The sequence below is a fragment of the Pristiophorus japonicus genome, unplaced genomic scaffold (genome assembly GCF_044704955.1).
Source record: "Pristiophorus japonicus isolate sPriJap1 unplaced genomic scaffold, sPriJap1.hap1 HAP1_SCAFFOLD_1742, whole genome shotgun sequence".
Taxonomy (NCBI): Eukaryota; Metazoa; Chordata; class Chondrichthyes; family Pristiophoridae; genus Pristiophorus; species Pristiophorus japonicus.
The window spans coordinates 1-23,076 of record NW_027251426.1 but is presented as its reverse complement, the minus strand read 5'-3'; the positions used below and the strand labels follow the sequence as shown (position 1 = coordinate 23,076).

Below are 23,076 nucleotides of genomic sequence, written 5' to 3'. Positions count from 1 at the left end.
ACCACCTAAGGACGACTTTGCTTTGCTTTGTTTTCGACTGCACTGCTCCGCTCCCCACCTGTCAATCGAAGGGAAGCGGCAGAGGTGCCTATCTTTGGTGATTCTCTGCCGCATGCCTTTCAATGCTGCCCGTCCTGTGTACTTCCTGATGTCGCAGCTATTTTTCACAGCCTGGGCCGGCGGTGCAATGGATAACGCGTCTGACTACGGATTAGAAGATTGCAGGTTCGGCTCCTACCTGGCTCGAGCATTTTTGCAATCTTTGCATTCTGGCTTTGGATGCCACGGAAGCGAACATAGTTGGTCACATTCTCCAGTTACTAAGCTGGCAAGTGTCTTCTTAGCGCAGTAGGCAGCGTGTCAGTCTCAGAATCTGAAGGTCCTGAGTTCGATCCTCAGAGAAGGCATTGATACTTGCATAGAAGTTTTTCCTTCTTTCATTTCAGCTGCATTCATGCAAAAATCGGAAAGTTTTGCTGCGACAGCACACCAAAGGATTTGATGTCCCTCAGCCTGCGGTGACCTTCAGAAGCAGATGGGCTCACACCACACCTGACACAACTCTTGCGTCTGAACTATTACCCGAGCCAAAAGAAAAGTGGAGAATGCGGGCATTGATCCCGCTACCTCTCACATGCAAAGCAAGCGCTCTACCATTTGAGCTAATTCCCCATTCACGTCTGGCATTAGCTCCCAGTTTGCATCTGACTAGCCCCTTATCACTTGCCTCCTCGCTATTCCACGACCAGCAGAAATCTCCTGCTTCAGGTTGGCCTGCTCACTGAACACTTTCAATGCTTTGCTCCAATCGACGTTACTGAGCAATAGCAGGCGAGCAAGGGCAGGACTGGAAGCCATGGAGAAGAGCTCGAGCCTGCGCAAGGGAAGCGACTTGAGCGCAACTTCGCAGCCGCCACGAGCGTGAGGGAGCAGGCGAGAGCCCTTTCTGACTGATGGACAGATGACTTCTATTGCCTGAGGCTTTGCCTGAAAGAAAGTGCTGGCTCTTTACATGCATTGCTGCTCAAAGGCACTCCCTGCTGACACACACATGCAAGTGTTCAAGCAAAACGGCGAAGGCACTGTCCTGTGCCTCAGCTGCAACATGTTCAGCTGCAAACTGCTCGTCATATTATGAGCTCTGCCTTTAGCGAATTGCCACTTACCACGCACATACTTACTTCAAAAGAATGCGCACTGCTTCAAGACGGAGTGCAACCAACCACCTAAGGACGACTTTGCTTTGCTTTGTTTTCGACTGCACTGCTCCGCTCCCCACCTGTCAATCGAAGGGAAGCGGCAGAGGTGCCTATCTTTGGTGATTCTCTGCCGCATGCCTTTCAATGCTGCCCGTCCTGTGTACTTCCTGATGTCGCAGCTATTTTTCACAGCCTGGGCCGGCGGCGCAATGGATAACGCGTCTGACTATGGATTAGAAGATTGCAGGTTCGGCTCCTACCTGGCTCGAGCATTTTTGCAATCTTTGCATTCTGGCTTTGGATGCCACGGAAGCGAACATAGTTGGTCACATTCTCCAGTTACTAAGCTGGCAAGTGTCTTCTTAGCGCAGTAGGCAGCGTGTCAGTCTCAGAATCTGAAGGTCCTGAGTTCGATCCTTAGAGAAGGCATTGATACTTGCACAGAAGTTTTTCCTTCTTTCATTTCAGCTGCATTCATGCAAAAATCGGAAAGTTTTGCTGCGACAGCACACCAAAGGATTTGATGTCCCTCAGCCTGCGGTGACCTTCAGAAGCAGATGGGCTCACACCACACCTGACACAACTCTTGCGTCTGAACAATTACCCGAGCCAAAAGAAAAGTGGAGAATGCGGGCATTGATCCCGCTACCTCTCACATGCAAAGCGAGCGCTCTACCATTTGAGCTAATTCCCCATTCACGTCTGGCATTAGCTCCCAGTTTGCATCTGACTAGCCCCTTATCACTTGCCTCCTCGCTATTCCACGACCAGCAGAAATCTCCTGCTTCAGGTTGGCCTGCTCACTGAACACTTTCAATGCTTTGCTCCAATCGACGTTACTGAGCAATAGCAGGCGAGCAAGGGCAGGACTGGAAGCCATGGAGAAGAGCTCGAGCCTGCGCAAGGGAAGCGACTTGAGCGCAACTTCGCAGCCGCCACGAGCGTGAGGGAGCAGGCGAGAGCCCTTTCTGACTGATGGACAGATGACTTCTATTGCCTGAGGCTTTGCCTGAAAGAAAGTGCTGGCTCTTTACATGCATTGCTGCTCAAAGGCACTCCCTGCTGACACACACATGCAAGTGTTCAAGCAAAACGGCGAAGGCACTGTCCTGTGCCTCAGCTGCAACATGTTCAGCTGCAAACTGCTCGTCATATTATGAGCTCTGCCTTTAGCGAATTGCCACTTACCACGCACATACTTACTTCAAAAGAATGCGCACTGCTTCAAGACGGAGTGCAACCAACCACCTAAGGACGACTTTGCTTTGCTTTGTTTTCGACTGCACTGCTCCGCTCCCCACCTGTCAATCGAAGGGAAGCGGCAGAGGTGCCTATCTTTGGTGATTCTCTGCCGCATGCCTTTCAATGCTGCCCGTCTTGTGTACTTCCTGATGTCGCAGCTATTTTTCACAGCCTGGGCCGGCGGCGCAATGGATAACGCGTCTGACTACGGATTAGAAGATTGCAGGTTCGGCTCCTACCTGGCTCGAGCATTTTTGCAATCTTTGCATTCTGGCTTTGGATGCCACGGAAGCGAACATAGTTGGTCACATTCTCCAGTTACTAAGCTGGCAAGTGTCTTCTTAGCGCAGTAGGCAGCGTGTCAGTCTCAGAATCTGAAGGTCCTGAGTTCGATCCTTAGAGAAGGCATTGATACTTGCATAGAAGTTTTTCCTTCTTTCATTTCAGCTGCATTCATGCAAAAATCGGAAAGTTTTGCTGCGACAGCACACCAAAGGATTTGATGTCCCTCAGCCTGCGGTGACCTTCAGAAGCAGATGGGCTCACACCACACCTGACACAACTCTTGCGTCTGAACAATTACCCGAGCCAAAAGAAAAGTGGAGAATGCGGGCATTGATCCCGCTACCTCTCACATGCAAAGCGAGCGCTCTACCATTTGAGCTAATTCCCCATTCACGTCTGGCATTAGCTCCCAGTTTGCATCTGACTAGCCCCTTATCACTTGCCTCCTCGCTATTCCACGACCAGCAGAAATCTCCTGCTTCAGGTTGGCCTGCTCACTGAACACTTTCAATGCTTTGCTCCAATCGACGTTACTGAGCAATAGCAGGCGAGCAAGGGCAGGACTGGAAGCCATGGAGAAGAGCTCGAGCCTGCGCAAGGGAAGCGACTTGAGCGCAACTTCGCAGCCGCCACGAGCGTGAGGGAGCAGGCGAGAGCCCTTTCTGACTGATGGACAGATGACTTCTATTGCCTGAGGCTTTGCCTGAAAGAAAGTGCTGGCTCTTTACATGCATTGCTGCTCAAAGGCACTCCCTGCTGACACACACAGATGCAAGTGTTCAAGCAAAACGGCGAAGGCACTGTCCTGTGCCTCAGCTGCAACATGTTCAGCTGCAAACTGCTCGTCATATTATGAGCTCTGCCTTTAGCGAATTGCCACTTACCACGCACATACTTACTTCAAAAGAATGCGCACTGCTTCAAGACGGAGTGCAACCAACCACCTAAGGACGACTTTGCTTTGCTTTGTTTTCGACTGCACTGCTCCGCTCCCCACCTGTCAATCGAAGGGAAGCGGCAGAGGTGCCTATCTTTGGTGATTCTCTGCCGCATGCCTTTCAATGCTGCCCGTCCTGTGTACTTCCTGATGTCGCAGCTATTTTTCACAGCCTGGGCCGGCGGTGCAATGGATAACGCGTCTGACTACGGATTAGAAGATTGCAGGTTCGGCTCCTACCTGGCTCGAGCATTTTTGCAATCTTTGCATTCTGGCTTTGGATGCCACGGAAGCGAACATAGTTGGTCACATTCTCCAGTTACTAAGCTGGCAAGTGTCTTCTTAGCGCAGTAGGCAGCGTGTCAGTCTCAGAATCTGAAGGTCCTGAATTCGATCCTTAGAGAAAGCATTGATACTTGCATAGAAGTTTTTCCTTCTTTCATTTCAGCTGCATTCATGCAAAAATCGGAAAGTTTTGCTGCGACAGCACACCAAAGGATTTGATGTCCCTCAGCCTGCGGTGACCTTCAGAAGCAGATGGGCTCACACCACACCTGACACAACTCTTGCGTCTGAACAATTACCCGAGCCAAAAGAAAAGTGGAGAATGCGGGCATTGATCCCGCTACCTCTCACATGCAAAGCGAGCGCTCTACCATTTGAGCTAATTCCCCATTCACATCTGGCATTAGCTCCCAGTTTGCATCTGACTAGTTCCTTATCACTTGCCTCCTCGCTATTCCACGACCAGCAGAAATGTCCTGCTTCAGGTTGGCCTGCTCACTGAACACTTTCAATGCTTTGCTCCAATCGACGTTACTGAGCAATAGCAGGCGAGCAAGGGCAGGACTGGAAGCCATGGATATGGTGAAAGACGCCGATAAGAGCTCGAGCCTGCGCAAGGGAAGCGACTTGAGCGCAACGTCGCAGCCGCCACGAGCGAGAGGGAGCAGGCGAAAGCCCTTTCTGACTGATGGACAGATGACTTCTATTGCCTGAGGCTTTGCCTGAAAGAAAGTGCTGGCTCTTTACATGCATTGCTGCTCAAAGGCACTCCCTGCTGACACACACATGCAAGTGTTCAAGCAAAACGGCGAAGGCACTGTCCTGTGCCTCAGCTGCAACATGTTCAGCTGCAAACTGCTCGTCATATTATGAGCTCTGCCTTTAGCGAATTGCCACTTACCACGCACATACTTACTTCAAAAGAATGCGCACTGCTTCAAGACGGAGTGCAACCAACCACCTAAGGACGACTTTGCTTTGCTTTGTTTTCGACTGCACTGCTCCGCTCCCCACCTGTCAATCGAAGGGAAGCGGCAGAGGTGCCTATCTTTGGTGATTCTCTGCCGCATGCCTTTCAATGCAGCCCGTCCTGTGTACTTCCTGATGTCGCAGCTATTTTTCACAGCCTGGGCCGGCGGCGCTATGGATAACGCGTCTGACTACGGATTAGAAGATTGCAGGTTCGGCTCCTACCTGGCTCGAGCATTTTTGCAATCTTTGCATTCTGGCTTTGGATGCCACGGAAGCGAACATAGTTGGTCACATTCTCCAGTTACTAAGCTGGCAAGTGTCTTCTTAGCGCAGTAGGCAGCGTGTCAGTCTCAGAATCTGAAGGTCCTGAGTTCGATCCTCAGAGAAGGCATTGATACTTGCATAGAAGTTTTTCCTTCTTTCATTTCAGCTGCATTCATGCAAAAATCGGAAAGTTTTGCTGCGACAGCACACCAAAGGATTTGATGTCCCTCAGCCTGCGGTGACCTTCAGAAGCAGATGGGCTCACACCACACCTGACACAACTCTTGCGTCTGAACAATTACCCGAGCCAAAAGAAAAGTGGAGAATGCGGGCATTGATCCCGCTACCTCTCACATGCAAAGCGAGCGCTCTACCATTTGAGCTAATTCCCCATTCACGTCTGGCATTAGCTCCCAGTTTGCATCTGACTAGCCCCTTATCACTTGCCTCCTCGCTATTCCACGACCAGCAGAAATCTCCTGCTTCAGGTTGGCCTGCTCACTGAACACTTTCAATGCTTTGCTCCAATCGACGTTACTGAGCAATAGCAGGCGAGCAAGGGCAGGACTGGAAGCCATGGATATGGTGAAAGACGCCGAGAAGAGCTCGAGCCTGCGCAAGGGAAGCGACTTGAGCGCAACGTCGCAGCCGCCACGAGCGAGAGGGAGCAGGCGAAAGCCCTTTCTGACTGATGGACAGATGACTTCTATTGCCTGAGGCTTTGCCTGAAAGAAAGTGCTGGCTCTTTACATGCATTGCTGCTCAAAGGCACTCCCTGCTGACACACACATGCAAGTGTTCAAGCAAAACGGCGAAGGCACTGTCCTGTGCCTCAGCTGCAACATGTTCAGCTGCAAACTGCTCGTCATATTATGAGCTCTGCCTTTAGCGAATTGCCACTTACCACGCACATACTTACTTCAAAAGAATGCGCACTGCTTCAAGACGGAGTGCAACCAACCACCTAAGGACGACTTTGCTTTGCTTTGTTTTCGACTGCACTGCTCCGCTCCCCACCTGTCAATCGAAGGGAAGCGGCAGAGGTGCCTATCTTTGGTGATTCTCTGCCGCATGCCTTTCAATGCTGCCCGTCTTGTGTACTTCCTGATGTCGCAGCTATTTTTCACAGCCTGGGCCGGCGGCGCAATGGATAACGCGTCTGACTACGGATTAGAAGATTGCAGGTTCGGCTCCTACCTGGCTCGAGCATTTTTGCAATCTTTGCATTCTGGCTTTGGATGCCACGGAAGCGAAGATAGTTGGTCACATTTTCCAGTTACTAAGCTGGCAAGTGTCTTCTTAGCGCAGTAGGCAGCGTGTCAGTCTCAGAATCTGAAGTTCCTGAGTTCGATCCTTAGAGAAGGCATTGATACTTGCATAGAAGTTTTTCCTTCTTTCATTTCAGCTGCATTCATGCAAAAATCGGAAAGTTTTGCTGCGACAGCACACCAAAGGATTTGATGTCCCTCAGCCTGCGGTGACCTTCAGAAGCAGATGGGCTCACACCACACCTGACACAACTCTTGCGTCTGAACAATTACCCGAGCCAAAAGAAAAGTGGAGAATGCGGGCATTGATCCCGCTACCTCTCACATGCAAAGCGAGCGCTCTACCATTTGAGCTAATTCCCCATTCACATCTGGCATTAGCTCCCAGTTTGCATCTGACTAGCCCCTTATCACTTGCCTCCTCGCTATTCCACGACCAGCAGAAATGTCCTGCTTCAGGTTGGCCTGCTCACTGAACACTTTCAATGCTTTGCTCCAATCGACGTTACTGAGCAATAGCAGGCGAGCAAGGGCAGGACTGGAAGCCATGGATATGGTGAAAGACGCCGAGAAGAGCTCGAGCCTGCGCAAGGGAAGCGACTTGAGCGCAACGTCGCAGCCGCCACGAGCGAGAGGGAGCAGGCGAAAGCCCTTTCTGACTGATGGACAGATGACTTCTATTGCCTGAGGCTTTGCCTGAAAGAAAGTGCTGGCTCTTTACATGCATTGCTGCTCAAAGGCACTCCCTGCTGACACACACATGCAAGTGTTCAAGCAAAACGGCGAAGGCACTGTCCTGTGCCTCAGCTGCAACATGTTCAGCTGCAAACTGCTCGTCATATTATGAGCTCTGCCTTTAGCGAATTGCCACTTACCACGCACATACTTACTTCAAAAGAATGCGCACTGCTTCAAGACGGAGTGCAACCAACCACCTAAGGACGACTTTGCTTTGCTTTGTTTTCGACTGCACTGCTCCGCTCCCCACCTGTCAATCGAAGGGAAGCGGCAGAGGTGCCTATCTTTGGTGATTCTCTGCCGCATGCCTTTCAATGCTGCCCGTCCTGTGTACTTCCTGATGTCGCAGCTATTTTTCACAGCCTGGGCCGGCGGCGCAATGGATAACGCGTCTGACTACGGATTAGAAGATTGCAGGTTCGGCTCCTACCTGGCTCGAGCATTTTTGCAATCTTTGCATTCTGGCTTTGGATGCCACGGAAGCGAACATAGTTGGTCACATTCTCCAGTTACTCAGCTGACAAGTGTCTTCTTAGTGCAGTAGGCAGCGTGTCAGTCTCATAATCTGAAGGTCCTGAGTTCGATCCTTAGAGAAGGCGTTGATAATTGCATAGAAGTTTTTCCTTCTTTCATTTCAGCTGCATTCATGCAAAAATCGGAAAGTTTTGCTGCGACAGCACACCAAAGGATTTGATGTCCCTCAGCCTGCGGTGACCTTCAGAAGCAGATGGGCTCACACCACACCTGACACAACTCTTGCGTCTGAACAATTACCCGAGCCAAAAGAAAAGTGGAGAATGCGGGCATTGATCCCGCTCACTCTCACATGCAAAGCAAGCGCTCTACCATTTGAGCTAATTCCCCATTCACGTCTGGCATTAGCTCCCAGTTTGCATCTGACTAGCCCCTTATCACTTGCCTCCTCGCTATTCCACGACCAGCAGAAATCTCCTGCTTCAGGTTGGCCTGCTCACTGAACACTTTCAATGCTTTGCTCCAATCGACGTTACTGAGCAATAGCAGGCGAGCAAGGGCAGGACTGGAAGCCATGGAGAAGAGCTCGAGCCTGCGCAAGGGAAGCGACTTGAGCGCAACTTCGCAGCCGCCACGAGCGTGAGGGAGCAGGCGAGAGCCCTTTCTGACTGATGGACAGATGACTTCTATTGCCTGAGGCTTTGCCTGAAAGAAAGTGCTGGCTCTTTACATGCATTGCTGCTCAAAGGCACTCCCTGCTGACACACACATGCAAGTGTTCAAGCAAAACGGCGAAGGCACTGTCCTGTGCCTCAGCTGCAACATGTTCAGCTGCAAACTGCTCGTCATATTATGAGCTCTGCCTTTAGCGAATTGCCACTTACCACGCACATACTTACTTCAAAAGAATGCGCACTGCTTCAAGACGGAGTGCAACCAACCACCTAAGGACGACTTTGCTTTGCTTTGTTTTCGACTGCACTGCTCCGCTCCCCACCTGTCAATCGAAGGGAAGCGGCAGAGGTGCCTATCTTTGGTGATTCTCTGCCGCATGCCTTTCAATGCTGCCCGTCCTGTGTACTTCCTGATGTCGCAGCTATTTTTCACAGCCTGGGCCGGCGGCGCAATGGATAACGCGTCTGACTATGGATTAGAAGATTGCAGGTTCGGCTCCTACCTGGCTCGAGCATTTTTGCAATCTTTGCATTCTGGCTTTGGATGCCACGGAAGCGAACATAGTTGGTCACATTCTCCAGTTACTAAGCTGGCAAGTGTCTTCTTAGCGCAGTAGGCAGCGTGTCAGTCTCAGAATCTGAAGGTCCTGAGTTCGATCCTTAGAGAAGGCATTGATACTTGCACAGAAGTTTTTCCTTCTTTCATTTCAGCTGCATTCATGCAAAAATCGGAAAGTTTTGCTGCGACAGCACACCAAAGGATTTGATGTCCCTCAGCCTGCGGTGACCTTCAGAAGCAGATGGGCTCACACCACACCTGACACAACTCTTGCGTCTGAACAATTACCCGAGCCAAAAGAAAAGTGGAGAATGCGGGCATTGATCCCGCTACCTCTCACATGCAAAGCGAGCGCTCTACCATTTGAGCTAATTCCCCATTCACATCTGGCATTAGCTCCCAGTTTGCATCTGACTAGCCCCTTATCACTTGCCTCCTCGCTATTCCACGACCAGCAGAAATGTCCTGCTTCAGGTTGGCCTGCTCACTGAACACTTTCAATGCTTTGCTCCAATCGACGTTACTGAGCAATAGCAGGCGAGCAAGGGCAGGACTGGAAGCCATGGATATGGTGAAAGACGCCGAGAAGAGCTCGAGCCTGCGCAAGGGAAGCGACTTGAGCGCAACGTCGCAGCCGCCACGAGCGAGAGGGAGCAGGCGAAAGCCCTTTCTGACTGATGGACAGATGACTTCTATTGCCTGAGGCTTTGCCTGAAAGAAAGTGCTGGCTCTTTACATGCATTGCTGCTCAAAGGCACTCCCTGCTGACACACACATGCAAGTGTTCAAGCAAAACGGCGAAGGCACTGTCCTGTGCCTCAGCTGCAACATGTTCAGCTGCAAACTGCTCGTCATATTATGAGCTCTGCCTTTAGCGAATTGCCACTTACCACGCACATACTTACTTCAAAAGAATGCGCACTGCTTCAAGACGGATTGCAACCAACCACCTAAGGACGACTTTGCTTTGCTTTGTTTTCGACTGCACTGCTCCGCTCCCCACCTGTCAATCGAAGGGAAGCGGCAGAGGTGCCTATCTTTGGTGATTCTCTGCCGCATGCCTTTCAATGCTGCCCGTCCTGTGTACTTCCTGATGTCGCAGCTATTTTTCACAGCCTGGGCCGGCGGTGCAATGGATAACGCGTCTGACTACGGATTAGAAGATTGCAGGTTCGGCTCCTACCTGGCTCGAGCATTTTTGCAATCTTTGCATTCTGGCTTTGGATGCCACGGAAGCGAACATAGTTGGTCACATTCTCCAGTTACTAAGCTGGCAAGTGTCTTCTTAGCGCAGTAGGCAGCGTGTCAGTCTCAGAATCTGAAGGTCCTGAGTTCGATCCTTAGAGAAGGCATTGATACTTGCATAGAAGTTTTTCCTTCTTTCATTTCAGCTGCATTCATGCAAAAATCGGAAAGTTTTGCTGCGACAGCACACCAAAGGATTTGATGTCCCTCAGCCTGCGGTGACCTTCAGAAGCAGATGGGCTCACACCATAACTGACACAACTCTTGCGTCTGAACAATTACCCGAGCCAAAAGAAAAGTGGAGAATGCGGGCATTGATCCCGCTCACTCTCACATGCAAAGCAAGCGCTCTACCATTTGAGCTAATTCCCCATTCACGTCTGGCATTAGCTCCCAGTTTGCATCTGACTAGCCCCTTATCACTTGCCTCCTCGCTATTCCACGACCAGCAGAAATCTCCTGCTTCAGGTTGGCCTGCTCACTGAACACTTTCAATGCTTTGCTCCAATCGACGTTACTGAGCAATAGCAGGCGAGCAAGGGCAGGACTGGAAGCCATGGATATGGTGAAAGACGCCGAGAAGAGCTCAAGCCTGCGCAAGGGAAGCGACTTGAGCGCAACGTCGCAGCCGCCACGAGCGAGAGGGAGCAGGCGAAAGCCCTTTCTGACTGATGGACAGATGACTTCTATTGCCTGAGGCTTTGCCTGAAAGAAAGTGCTGGCTCTTTACATGCATTGCTGCTCAAAGGCACTCCCTGCTGACACACACATGCAAGTGTTCAAGCAAAACGGCGAAGGCACTGTCCTGTGCCTCAGCTGCAACATGTTCAGCTGCAAACTGCTCGTCATATTATGAGCTCTGCCTTTAGCGAATTGCCACTTACCACGCACATACTTACTTCAAAAGAATGCGCACTGCTTCAAGACGGAGTGCAACCAACCACCTAAGGACGACTTTGCTTTGCTTTGTTTTCGACTGCACTGCTCCGCTCCCCACCTGTCAATCGAAGGGAAGCGGCAGAGGTGCCTATCTTTGGTGATTCTCTGCCGCATGCCTTTCAATGCAGCCCGTCCTGTGTACTTCCTGATGTCGCAGCTATTTTTCACAGCCTGGGCCGGCGGCGCTATGGATAACGCGTCTGACTACGGATTAGAAGATTGCAGGTTCGGCTCCTACCTGGCTCGAGCATTTTTGCAATCTTTGCATTCTGGCTTTGGATGCCACGGAAGCGAACATAGTTGGTCACATTCTCCAGTTACTAAGCTGGCAAGTGTCTTCTTAGCGCAGTAGGCAGCGTGTCAGTCTCAGAATCTGAAGGTCCTGAGTTCGATCCTCAGAGAAGGCATTGATACTTGCATAGAAGTTTTTCCTTCTTTCATTTCAGCTGCATTCATGCAAAAATCGGAAAGTTTTGCTGCGACAGCACACCAAAGGATTTGATGTCCCTCAGCCTGCGGTGACCTTCAGAAGCAGATGGGCTCACACCACACCTGACACAACTCTTGCGTCTGAACAATTACCCGAGCCAAAAGAAAAGTGGAGAATGCGGGCATTGATCCCGCTACCTCTCACATGCAAAGCGAGCGCTCTACCATTTGAGCTAATTCCCCATTCACGTCTGGCATTAGCTCCCAGTTTGCATCTGACTAGCCCCTTATCACTTGCCTCCTCGCTATTCCACGACCAGCAGAAATCTCCTGCTTCAGGTTGGCCTGCTCACTGAACACTTTCAATGCTTTGCTCCAATCGACGTTACTGAGCAATAGCAGGCGAGCAAGGGCAGGACTGGAAGCCATGGATATGGTGAAAGACGCCGAGAAGAGCTCGAGCCTGCGCAAGGGAAGCGACTTGAGCGCAACGTCGCAGCCGCCACGAGCGAGAGGGCGCAGGCGAAAGCCCTTTCTGACTGATGGACAGATGACTTCTATTGCCTGAGGCTTTGCCTGAAAGAAAGTGCTGGCTCTTTGCATGCATTGCTGCTCAAAGGCACTCCCTGCTGACACACACATGCAAGTGTTCAAGCAAAACGGCGAAGGCACTGTCCTGTGCCTCAGCTGCAACATGTTCAGCTGCAAACTGCTCGTCATATTATGAGCTCTGCCTTTAGCGAATTGCCACTTACCACGCACATACTTACTTCAAAAGAATGCGCACTGCTTCAAGACGGAGTGCAACCAACCACCTAAGGACGACTTTGCTTTGCTTTGTTTTCGACTGCACTGCTCCGCTCCCCACCTGTCAATCGAAGGGAAGCGGCAGAGGTGCCTATCTTTGGTGATTCTCTGCCGCATGCCTTTCAATGCTGCCCGTCCTGTGTACTTCCTGATGTCGCAGCTATTTTTCACAGCCTGGGCCGGCGGTGCAATGGATAACGCGTCTGACTACGGATTAGAAGATTGCAGGTTCGGCTCCTACCTGGCTCGAGCATTTTTGCAATCTTTGCATTCTGGCTTTGGATGCCACGGAAGCGAACATAGTTGGTCACATTCTCCAGTTACTAAGCTGGCAAGTGTCTTCTTAGCGCAGTAGGCAGCGTGTCAGTCTCATAATCTGAAGTTCCTGAGTTCGATCCTTAGAGAAGGCATTGATACTTGCATAGAAGTTTTTCCTTCTTTCATTTCAGCTGCATTCATGCAAAAATCGGAAAGTTTTGCTGCGACAGCACACCAAAGGATTTGATGTCCCTCAGCCTGCGGTGACCTTCAGAAGCAGATGGGCTCACACCACACCTGACACAACTCTTGCGTCTGAACAATTACCCGAGCCAAAAGAAAAGTGGAGAATGCGGGCATTGATCCCGCTACCTCTCACATGCAAAGCGAGCGCTCTACCATTTGAGCTAATTCCCCATTCACGTCTGGCATTAGCTCCCAGTTTGCATCTGACTAGCCCCTTATCACTTGCCTCCTCGCTATTCCACGACCAGCAGAAATCTCCTGCTTCAGGTTGGCCTGCTCACTGAACACTTTCAATGCTTTGCTCCAATCGACGTTACTGAGCAATAGCAGGCGAGCAAGGGCAGGACTGGAAGCCATGGAGAAGAGCTCGAGCCTGCGCAAGGGAAGCGACTTGAGCGCAACTTCGCAGCCGCCACGAGCGTGAGGGAGCAGGCGAGAGCCCTTTCTGACTGATGGACAGATGACTTCTATTGCCTGAGGCTTTGCCTGAAAGAAAGTGCTGGCTCTTTACATGCATTGCTGCTCAAAGGCACTCCCTGCTGACACACACATGCAAGTGTTCAAGCAAAACGGCGAAGGCACTGTCCTGTGCCTCAGCTGCAACATGTTCAGCTGCAAACTGCTCGTCATATTATGAGCTCTGCCTTTAGCGAATTGCCACTTACCACGCACATACTTACTTCAAAAGAATGCGCACTGCTTCAAGACGGAGTGCAACCAACCACCTAAGGACGACTTTGCTTTGCTTTGTTTTCGACTGCACTGCTCCGCTCCCCACCTGTCAATCGAAGGGAAGCGGCAGAGGTGCCTATCTTTGGTGATTCTCTGCCGCATGCCTTTCAATGCTGCCCGTCCTGTGTACTTCCTGATGTCGCAGCTATTTTTCACAGCCTGGGCCGGCGGCGCAATGGATAACGCGTCTGACTATGGATTAGAAGATTGCAGGTTCGGCTCCTACCTGGCTCGAGCATTTTTGCAATCTTTGCATTCTGGCTTTGGATGCCGCGGAAGCGAACATAGTTGGTCACATTCTCCAGTTACTAAGCTGGCAAGTGTCTTCTTAGCGCAGTAGGCAGCGTGTCAGTCTCAGAATCTGAAGGTCCTGAGTTCGATCCTTAGAGAAGGCATTGATACTTGCACAGAAGTTTTTCCTTCTTTCATTTCAGCTGCATTCATGCAAAAATCGGAAAGTTTTGCTGCGACAGCACACCAAAGGATTTGATGTCCCTCAGCCTGCGGTGACCTTCAGAAGCAGATGGGCTCACACCACACCTGACACAACTCTTGCGTCTGAACAATTACCCGAGCCAAAAGAAAAGTGGAGAATGCGGGCATTGATCCCGCTACCTCTCACATGCAAAGTGTGGAAATGTATTTTTATCTAAGCTGATACCATACGGTATTTGTGTGCCTTTTGATTAAAATGGAGTCCTGGCCCTTCCAGAACTTTCTGCATTTTAGCAGCCAGCTTATTATGAACAGCTAAACCTGCTGTTAGATGGCTGATGGTTATCAGACAGCTAGGAGACAAGTCATGCTGAGACAAGTAACCCCCCATGGTGCTCTCCTATTGTCTACACTACAGGAGTTCCATGTCACCCCACCCTTATCTTCTAGCCATTATCTCTTTCCTTTACCTCATCCATTTGAAGCAAACAGGTAAACTGACCAGGAAATTGGATAATCCTGATACAATACAAGACAGGTGATAGCCCATTACCTATGACTCATGGAGTAATGGCCGTTTGGCTTTCTGATAACCCTGACAAAAGGAAATATCTGGATACCATTTCAGGACCAGGATATAGTAATTAACTCTTTATCTGTATTCACTGACTGTGAGACAGAGCAATACACAGGGAGAGGCCAGAACTTGGGTTTTACTGTATAAATATCTTGTGAAGCTGTACCATTGCGGAGGTGTTCATTTGGCCCTTGACTGAGTGAAACCTACCCCTTGCGAGCAAGTAAATTAAAAGGGAAACTTCCATCGGAGCTGTAAGTGTCGGAGTCATTCTTTTCTGAGGTCGAGATTTCGACAGTTATTGGAGGTTCCACCGAGATGCATACTCTCTGTTCTGTGAGTAAAACGGATACAGGCATAGTGCCTCTCCAGTGAAAGGCTTCGGTGGCCAAACAAGGTGAGCCTTTGCTCACAAGAGGTTTCTTCACTGTTGAATCGCAGATGTAATCTGTTGTCCACAGCTGAGGTACTGCATCTACAAGACTCGGCATTTAAAAGTTAAAGGTATTTTTTTTATAACCATTTCTTTCTCAGCTCGCCAGCAGAAGAGAACAGGTTCTGAAAAAAATCTCGAGACAGCCCGGGGAAGGTTTCAGTAGGTAAAAGAAAGCGCTAGTCGATCGAAAAGGGTTCCAGGTTCTTATATGATAAGATTTTTATTGTTTTTAATTCGGAAGGGGTTCTTATGTGATAAGACTATTAAAAGAAAAGAAAAAAGAAAGCGCTAATAATCGATCGAAGGTTCTTATGTGATAAGATTTTTATTGTTTTTAATTCGGAAGGGGTTCTTATGTGATAAGACTATTAAAAAAAAAGAGCGCAATCGATCAAAGAGTTTGGGTACGGAACCTTAAGTTTTATCAGCTGTTATTAGGATAAGTTAAGGACTCGGTCTGTAGTGGCGTACAACGCAGACTGAGAATTTGTTTAGAGGTTATGATTTGTGTACTCACGGGAATATTGTTTGTTGTCCTTGTATTACTGTTGTGTGCAATACCTTTGTGAGTCATTGCCATTAGAGAAACGGGAAGAGTCACTAGGGAAAATTGTGATTCGGAAAAAAAAACACAAGGATTGATTAAGAAAAGAAACAGTAACTGATTGATCAACTACGGTTGGTTCGTGCCAACATATCTCACACACCCAGACTGAGCCCGAATTAAGAGCCTTTTCAGGCCACGTAACGGCCAGGAGAAGTGGGCGTAGAGAACTCGGTTGGCCGAAAGGATTGTGAGATCAGAAACTGTGGGAAAATCTTAATCATCCAGAATGGGTGCCGGAGCAAGTTAAAACACCACAAAAGGCACACCAGCCTATGTCATGCTCCAGAATTGTGGTCAGTCTTCAATTGACCAAAGAAACAAAAACCAGTAAAGTGGACTAAGGGTGAAAACAGGCCATTTCCACCCGATGGTTCATTTAATTTAGAGAGAACAACTTGTCTCCAGGAGTGTCTTATAAACAGAGATCCAGAAAAAAAAAAAGGAAAGTAATAGAAAAGGCCTGGGTTCCGATTCTTCAAGCCCATGTAAAATTGACAGAGGAAGTAAATCAAATGAAAAAAAAAGAGAACCTGATAGTGACTTATGAAAAAAAAAATGAAGCTAGTAAAAGAAAAAGCTTTAGTGAATGGAGAGAGACTTGTGAATGTCTTGTCTTTGAATGAGAGTGCGTGAATGTCTTGTCTTTGAATGAGAGTGCTTCTGTCTTTTTTTCCTTGTGTCTGGAAACCTGTTTGGAAAAGTTGTGGAGCTGCCTGTTTGTTTTAGCTCCGCCCACTTTTTCAAACAAAGTGAAGTTTTTTTTTAACCCTTCATAGTGTTGTCCTGTATGTGGGAAGTTTAAGACATTTTAAGTTAGAAGCGCAGGTGTGGATTTATTCGGATGAGAGGTTACGGAGCTAGGAAATGCACAAAGGATAGGTTTGTTGAGACATGGTCCCGTTGGTTAAAAGTTGTAATGCTTTTTTTTTAAAAAAAGCCTTTGTGGGTCTCTCGAGGTGCAGGCTGGGGGAGTACACTCTCATTGTCCTTGGTGTAAAATCTTGGTACAAAAGCTTCTAACTCAGTAGGGGGAAATTTTTTTGGACAAAGAGTGGCAGTAAAACAGTTGAATTGGGATTTTGAGATATTTCAGGTGATCTCTTGATCAACATTTTGGGTGTATTGGAAAAATCTTGGGTTTGGAAGCCTTTTAATAAAATTAGAAAACAAGTACTTTACATTCTGTGATCTGTGAATCACTATAAGCATAAATGAGAAGTCCGTGTAACACACAGATTTGTCCAGTTCAGAAGCCCACACAAATGAAGGTTTGTCCATGACCTACGAGCTGTGAATGAATCTACTATATTCTCACAATGCTTAAAGGATGTGGAATGAAGTATCCCGGAATGCTTTCCAGAACCTTAAGCAGTCCCTCACTTCAGCACCAGCTTTGGGATTACCAGATTACACTAAGCTATTCAACTTATTTGTGCATCACAAGTCGGGTTTTGCACAATCTGTTTTGACTCAGTTACATGGGGACAGGCATTTCAGTACCCAACTAGACCCAGTGGCACGCGGACTATCGGGATGTCTTCCTTCGTTGGCAGCAGCTTATTATGCTATGCAACAGGCTCAGACAATCAAAAATGCAGAACAAGTGGAAAATCTCCTGCGAGCCATTTAATGCCCCTTAAAACTTGCCATTATCAAATGCCAGGCACATACAGGCCAGTCGAATGAGGTGGCACTTGGGAATGCCAGAGCTGATAATGCAGCTAAGTCAGCAGCTCTGTCAAAAGGGGGGATGCAGGTGTCATTGTTCCCACTGAGGAAAAATAATTGCTCAGACCCGCCACCCACTATTAATGACGTGCTGGCCTTTCAGACACAGGCCAGTACGGAGGAGGTGGTGACCTGGACGAAGGATCAATGTTATAAAAATCCAGAAGGAATATGGGTTCACCATGACGGCCGCGTGGTGGCCCCCAGATCCTTACTTACATGGATTGCCCGATGTGTTCATACATTCACACATGCAGGCAAAGGGGGATTGGCAGATTATATTTTGGCAACTTGGTATGCACCAGGTATTTCGGCAATTGCAAAACAAATCTGTGAAAATTGTGTTACCTGTCAGACAATGAATCCGGGTAAGACGGAAAAAGTAGAATCTGCCTCCCACCCAAATCCAGTCGGGCCTTTTGTACATTTACAAATGGATTTTATTGAATTACCTATGTGTATGGGATTCAAGTATGTATTAGTTATTGTAGATGTGTTCTCTAGATGGATTGAAGCCTTTCCATGTAAAAAGGCCGATGCCACTACTGTTGCTAAATGTTTGTTAAAAGAAATTGTACCGCGCTTCGGAATCCCTGCTAAGCTTTCCAGTGATAACGGGTCACATTTCACGGGAACTGTCATAAGAGAAATGTGTAAAGCTTTACAGATTAATCAACGTTTTCATTGCAGTTATCATCCACAATCAGCTGGACTTGTTGAAAGATATAATGGAATGCTTAAAAATAGGCTGGCAAAACTATGCAATGACACTGGACTGAAATGGACAGAACTGCTGCCCTTAGCTTTGATGGTAATGCGATCTGCAACCAACAGAACAACAGGCTTGTCACCACATGAGATAGTTATGGGACGTCCCCAACGACTACCTTTTACAGCACCATTTACTGCAAAACAGATGGACATCCACAAAATGGAGGAAAATATGTTGAATTATTGTATTGCACTAACCAAATGTATTTCCAGCTTTCATTCACAGGTAAAGGAAGCCCAAGTCAAGCCAGCGGAAGGGAAGTGTCATAACCTGGAGCCAGGGGAATTCGTTTACATCAAGATTTTTAAAAGGAAAATCAGTCTACAGCCAAGATTCGAAGGACCATACCAGGTCTTGCTGGCGACCAATACTGCAATCAAGGTAAAGGAAAGACCAACATGGATCCACGCATCCCATTGCAAACGGGCACCCGACCAGGAGGAAGGGACGAAGGAATCAGAGGAACAGAAAAAGGAAGACTGAATAAAGAACTGTATGGACTATGGGGACTGATGGTGCTGGGCTTGACAGGGTTTTACTTCGCATTATTGATTACACCAGGGGTACAGACCCGCCACCGAAGGGAATTGCACGTAAACGTATTTATGGCTCTGAGTCATAGGTATGCTCAAGAAAGAAACTTGCCGAGTTGCTGGATATGTTCCCATGTACCTGTCCACTCCAGGGGGGGTATTCCCCTGAGATCTGTCCCCTTTAACGAATCAGAAATGGTAGAATGGTTGACAGTGCAAAACAGGACAAAACTAACTAAGGGGCCAGAAACAAAGGAGCAAACAGAATGGAGGTCGGCAGGGTATAAACTTACAGCCTTCCAGGGATGGTACCAGCCCAATTATGATAATAACCATCAGCCTCCCTTCCTAAGCATTACTCCCAGAATAGGAAATCCTGAGGGTATAATATGCCTAGTGAGTAATGAAACTAAAAGAAATGGAAATGGAGAGACTGTACAAGATCAGAATGGATTGAGTTGTCCTTGTGAAGGACAAAATGGGGGAATGTGGAAATGTATTTTTATCTAAGCTGATACCATACGGTATTTGTGTGCCTTTTGATTAAAATGGAGTCCTGGCCCTTCCAGAACTTTCTGCATTTTAGCAGCCAGCTTATTATGAACAGCTAAACCTGCTGTTAGATGGCTGATGGTTATCAGACAGCTAGGAGACAAGTCATGCTGAGACAAGTAACCCCCCATGGTGCTCTCCTATTGTCTACACTACAGGAGTTCCATGTCACCCCACCCTTATCTTCTAGCCATTATCTCTTTCCTTTACCTCATCCATTTGAAGCAAACAGGTAAACTGACCAGGAAATTGGATAATCCTGATACAATACAAGACAGGTGATAGCCCATTACCTATGACTCATGGAGTAATGGCCGTTTGGCTTTCTGATAACCCTGACAAAAGGAAATATCTGGATACCATTTCAGGACCAGGATATAGTAATTAACTCTTTATCTGTATTCACTGACTGTGAGACAGAGCAATACACAGGGAGAGGCCAGAACTTGGGTTTTACTGTATAAATATCTTGTGAAGCTGTACCATTGCGGAGGTGTTCATTTGGCCCTTGACTGAGTGAAACCTACCCCTTGCGAGCAAGTAAATTAAAAGGGAAACTTCCATCGGAGCTGTAAGTGTCGGAGTCATTCTTTTCTGAGGTCGAGATTTCGACAAAAGCGAGCGCTCTACCATTTGAGCTAATTCCCCATTCACATCTGGCATTAGCTCCCAGTTTGCATCTGGCTAGCCCCTTATCACTTGCCTCCTCGCTATTCCACGACCAGCAGAAATGTCCTGCTTCAGGTTGGCCTGCTCACTGAACACTTTCAATGCTTTGCTCCAATCGACGTTACTGAGCAATAGCAGGCGAGCAAGGGCAGGACTGGAAGCCATGGATATGGTGAAAGACGCCGAGAAGAGCTCGAGCCTGCGCAAGGGAAGCGACTTGAGCGCAACTTCGCAGCCGCCACGAGCGTGAGGGAGCAGGCGAGAGCCCTTTCTGACTGATGGACAGATGACTTCTATTGCCTGAGGCTTTGCCTGAAAGAAAGTGCTGGCTCTTTACATGCATTGCTGCTCAAAGGCACTCCCTGCTGACACACACATGCAAGTGTTCAAGCAAAACGGCGAAGGCACTGTCCTGTGCCTCAGCTGCAACATGTTCAGCTGCAAACTGCTCGTCATATTATGAGCTCTGCCTTTAGCGAATTGCCACTTACCACGCACATACTTACTTCAAAAGAATGCGCACTGCTTCAAGACGGAGTGCAACCAACCACCTAAGGACGACTTTGCTTTGCTTTGTTTTCGACTGCACTGCTCCGCTCCCCACCTGTCAATCGAAGGGAAGCGGCAGAGGTGCCTATCTTTGGTGATTCTCTGCCGCATGCCTTTCAATGCTGCCCGTCTTGTGTACTTCCTGATGTCGCAGCTATTTTTCACAGCCTGGGCCGGCGGCGCAATGGATAACGCGTCTGACTACGGATTAGAAGATTGCAGGTTCGGCTCCTACCTGGCTCGAGCATTTTTGCAATCTTTGCATTCTGGCTTTGGATGCCACGGCAGCGAACATAGTTGGTCACATTCTCCAGTTACTAAGCTGTCAAGTGTCTTCTTAGCGCAGTAGGCAGCGTGTCAGTCTCAGAATCTGAAGGTCCTGAGTTCGATCCTTAGAGAAGGCATTGATACTTGCACAGAAGTTTTTCCTTCTTTCATTTCAGCTGCATTCATGCAAAAATCGGAAAGTTTTGCTGCGACAGCACACCAAAGGATTTGATGTCCCTCAGCCTGCGGTGACCTTCAGAAGCAGATGGGCTCACACCACACCTGACACAACTCTTGCGTCTGAACAATTACCCGAGCCAAAAGAAAAGTGGAGAATGCGGGCATTGATCCCGCTACCTCTCACATGCAAAGCGAGCGCTCTACCATTTGAGCTAATTCCCCATTCACATCTGGCATTAGCTCCCAGTTTGCATCTGACTAGCCCCTTATCACTTGCCTCCTCGCTATTCCACGACCAGCAGAAATGTCCTGCTTCAGGTTGGCCTGCTCACTGAACACTTTCAATGCTTTGCTCCAATCGACGTTACTGAGCAATAGCAGGCGAGCAAGGGCAGGACTGGAAGCCATGGATATGGTGAAAGACGCCGAGAAGAGCTCGAGCCTGCGCAAGGGAAGCGACTTGAGCGCAACGTCGCAGCCGCCACGAGCGAGAGGGAGCAGGCGAAAGCCCTTTCTGACTGATGGACAGATGACTTCTATTGCCTGAGGCTTTGCCTGAAAGAAAGTGCTGGCTCTTTACATGCATTGCTGCTCAAAGGCACTCCCTGCTGACACACACATGCAAGTGTTCAAGCAAAACGGCGAAGGCACTGTCCTGTGCCTCAGCTGCAACATGTTCAGCTGCAAACTGCTCGTCATATTATGAGCTCTGCCTTTAGCGAATTGCCACTTACCACGCACATACTTACTTCAAAAGAATGCGCACTGCTTCAAGACGGAGTGCAACCAACCACCTAAGGACGACTTTGCTTTGCTTTGTTTTCGACTGCACTGCTCCGCTCCCCACCTGTCAATCGAAGGGAAGCGGCAGAGGTGCCTATCTTTGGTGATTCTCTGCCGCATGCCTTTCAATGCTGCCCGTCCTGTGTACTTCCTGATGTCGCAGCTATTTTTCACAGCCTGGGCCGGCGGCGCAATGGATAACGCGTCTGACTATGGATTAGAAGATTGCAGGTTCGGCTCCTACCTGGCTCGAGCATTTTTGCAATCTTTGCATTCTGGCTTTGGATGCCACGGAAACGAACATAGTTGGTCACATTCTCCAGTTACTAAGCTGGCAAGTGTCTTCTTAGCGCAGTAGGCAGCGTGTCAGTCTCAGAATCTGAAGGTCCTGAGTTCGATCCTTAGAGAAGGCATTGATACTTGCACAGAAGTTTTTCCTTCTTTCATTTCAGCTGCATTCATGCAAAAATCGGAAAGTTTTGCTGCGACAGCACACCAAAGGATTTGATGTCCCTCAGCCTGCGGTGACCTTCAGAAGCAGATGGGCTCACACCACACCTGACACAACTCTTGCGTCTGAACAATTACCCGAGCCAAAAGAAAAGTGGAGAATGCGGGCATTGATCCCGCTACCTCTCACATGCAAAGCGAGCGCTCTACCATTTGAGCTAATTCCCCATTCACATCTGGCATTAGCTCCCAGTTTGCATCTGACTAGCCCCTTATCACTTGCCTCCTCGCTATTCCACGACCAGCAGAAATGTCCTGCTTCAGGTTGGCCTGCTCACTGAACACTTTCAATGCTTTGCTCCAATCGACGTTACTGAGCAATAGCAGGCGAGCAAGGGCAGGACTGGAAGCCATGGATATGGTGAAAGACGCCGAGAAGAGCTCGAGCCTGCGCAAGGGAAGCGACTTGAGCGCAACTTCGCAGCCGCCACGAGCGTGAGGGAGCAGGCGAGAGCCCTTTCTGACTGATGGACAGATGACTTCTATTGCCTGAGGCTTTGCCTGAAAGAAAGTGCTGGCTCTTTACATGCATTGCTGCTCAAAGGCACTCCCTGCTGACACACACATGCAAGTGTTCAAGCAAAACGGCGAAGGCACTGTCCTGTGCCTCAGCTGCAACATGTTCAGCTGCAAACTGCTCGTCATATTATGAGCTCTGCCTTTAGCGAATTGCCACTTACCACGCACATACTTACTTCAAAAGAATGCGCACTGCTTCAAGACGGAGTGCAACCAACCACCTAAGGACGACTTTGCTTTGCTTTGTTTTCGACTGCACTGCTCCGCTCCCCACCTGTCAATCGAAGGGAAGCGGCAGAGGTGCCTATCTTTGGTGATTCTCTGCCGCATGCCTTTCAATGCTGCCCGTCCTGTGTACTTCCTGATGTCGCAGCTATTTTTCACAGCCTGGGCCGGCGGTGCAATG

At 48.8% G+C, this 23,076-nt stretch overlaps 10 non-coding genes across 10 annotated transcripts; all 10 read left to right on the top strand.

Moving 5' to 3' along the window:
• Positions 1-334: 334 nt before the first annotated feature.
• Positions 335-407, top strand: trnal-cag (transfer RNA leucine (anticodon CAG)). Its single transcript has one exon. It is a non-coding gene; the product is annotated as a tRNA-Leu (tRNA).
• A 1,148-nt stretch (positions 408-1,555) lies between these two features.
• trnal-cag (transfer RNA leucine (anticodon CAG)) lies at positions 1,556-1,628 on the top strand. The gene has a single exon. It is a non-coding gene; the product is annotated as a tRNA-Leu (tRNA).
• Positions 1,629-2,776: 1,148 nt separating this feature from the next.
• On the top strand, positions 2,777-2,849 carry trnal-cag (transfer RNA leucine (anticodon CAG)). The gene has a single exon. It is a non-coding gene; the product is annotated as a tRNA-Leu (tRNA).
• A 2,389-nt stretch (positions 2,850-5,238) lies between these two features.
• trnal-cag (transfer RNA leucine (anticodon CAG)) lies at positions 5,239-5,311 on the top strand. The gene has a single exon. It is a non-coding gene; the product is annotated as a tRNA-Leu (tRNA).
• A 3,626-nt stretch (positions 5,312-8,937) lies between these two features.
• Positions 8,938-9,010, top strand: trnal-cag (transfer RNA leucine (anticodon CAG)). The gene has a single exon. It is a non-coding gene; the product is annotated as a tRNA-Leu (tRNA).
• A 1,166-nt stretch (positions 9,011-10,176) lies between these two features.
• Positions 10,177-10,249, top strand: trnal-cag (transfer RNA leucine (anticodon CAG)). Its single transcript has one exon. It is a non-coding gene; the product is annotated as a tRNA-Leu (tRNA).
• A 1,166-nt stretch (positions 10,250-11,415) lies between these two features.
• Positions 11,416-11,488, top strand: trnal-cag (transfer RNA leucine (anticodon CAG)). The gene has a single exon. It is a non-coding gene; the product is annotated as a tRNA-Leu (tRNA).
• A 2,387-nt stretch (positions 11,489-13,875) lies between these two features.
• On the top strand, positions 13,876-13,948 carry trnal-cag (transfer RNA leucine (anticodon CAG)). The gene has a single exon. It is a non-coding gene; the product is annotated as a tRNA-Leu (tRNA).
• Positions 13,949-20,742: 6,794 nt separating this feature from the next.
• Positions 20,743-20,815, top strand: trnal-cag (transfer RNA leucine (anticodon CAG)). Its single transcript has one exon. It is a non-coding gene; the product is annotated as a tRNA-Leu (tRNA).
• Positions 20,816-21,981: 1,166 nt separating this feature from the next.
• trnal-cag (transfer RNA leucine (anticodon CAG)) lies at positions 21,982-22,054 on the top strand. Its single transcript has one exon. It is a non-coding gene; the product is annotated as a tRNA-Leu (tRNA).
• The last annotated feature ends 1,022 nt before the right edge of the window (positions 22,055-23,076 follow it).